Raw genomic sequence first — 1,053 nt, 5'->3', positions numbered from 1 at the left:
ATTTTTTTTTTGGTAGAGGGGAAGGGACAAAATTCAACCCATAACACAACAGAACCATTAATGATTATTTTCATTCCAAAGGCTGTGACATAGAAACACTTCTAGTGTTTCTTCTTTTAGTTGCTCGATACCCAGTAATATTTTCCTAAGTGAGATTATAGATGGCAACATGGAAATATTAAGTTTGAAACATTGGCCTGGAAAGATAAGATCATTTTTGTCTTGTGATGAACAGCTGGTTATTTCAAACATACGTAAAACCTAGTTTGTATTTGTGTGGAACACTATAGTTTAGAAAGAACTTTCTTATGCTCATTTAATTGATCCCTATAATCTTTCGTATAAAGATGAAGAAACTGTGCCTCTCAGAGGATAAATGATTTGCACAAATTTGCACAGCTAAGAAGTCCAGAGAATTGCTTACAATCCAGTTAGTCTAACTCTTCATTCAGTGTTTCTTTCATTGCAAAAAAAAAAAAATAGACTCCTTGGTCCACTTGATCAAGCCAAGCTACCAGCTACAGCACTTAACAAAGGAATACGAAGCTCCATAAATTGCATGAGTCTGAGACTTTTGTGAAACATTCCTTCTATTTACCACACCGGGTCGCTGTTGCAATGAATTGATTCTAAAGTGTAACCTATAACTCTTTAATATTTTATTTCTTTACAAGGTGTCCTAGCCTCTTTAGCACCTTCATAAATACTTCCTTGCTCCTCTACTTGATCCTGAGGGTAAGCTGGTTAATTATTCCATCCCTTGTCCTATCTACTTTGTCAAAATGTTGCTAGAAGTCATCAGCACTCACTCATCTTTTGCACAGGAAAATGGTAAAAAATGCTCACTCAGAATACACTGGGCAATTCTAGACCTAGAAGAGGCATCTCCCACATATTTTCTAGTGATTTTCCTTTCCCATATTAAATGAGCAAAGAACTCAACACACTATTGTCTTTTCTATATTAATGTATCTCACATGTTTTGATTACTGCAATTGGCTGATTCAATTAATGCTATGATATCTTTTGGATTTGAATGGCCATTTAAAAAAA

Source organism: Pteropus alecto, unplaced genomic scaffold (assembly GCF_000325575.1).
Source record: "Pteropus alecto unplaced genomic scaffold, ASM32557v1 scaffold2151, whole genome shotgun sequence".
Classification (NCBI taxonomy): Eukaryota; Metazoa; Chordata; class Mammalia; order Chiroptera; family Pteropodidae; genus Pteropus; species Pteropus alecto.
The sequence above is the reverse complement of the archived record's forward strand: the minus strand, read 5'-3'. Positions refer to the sequence as shown.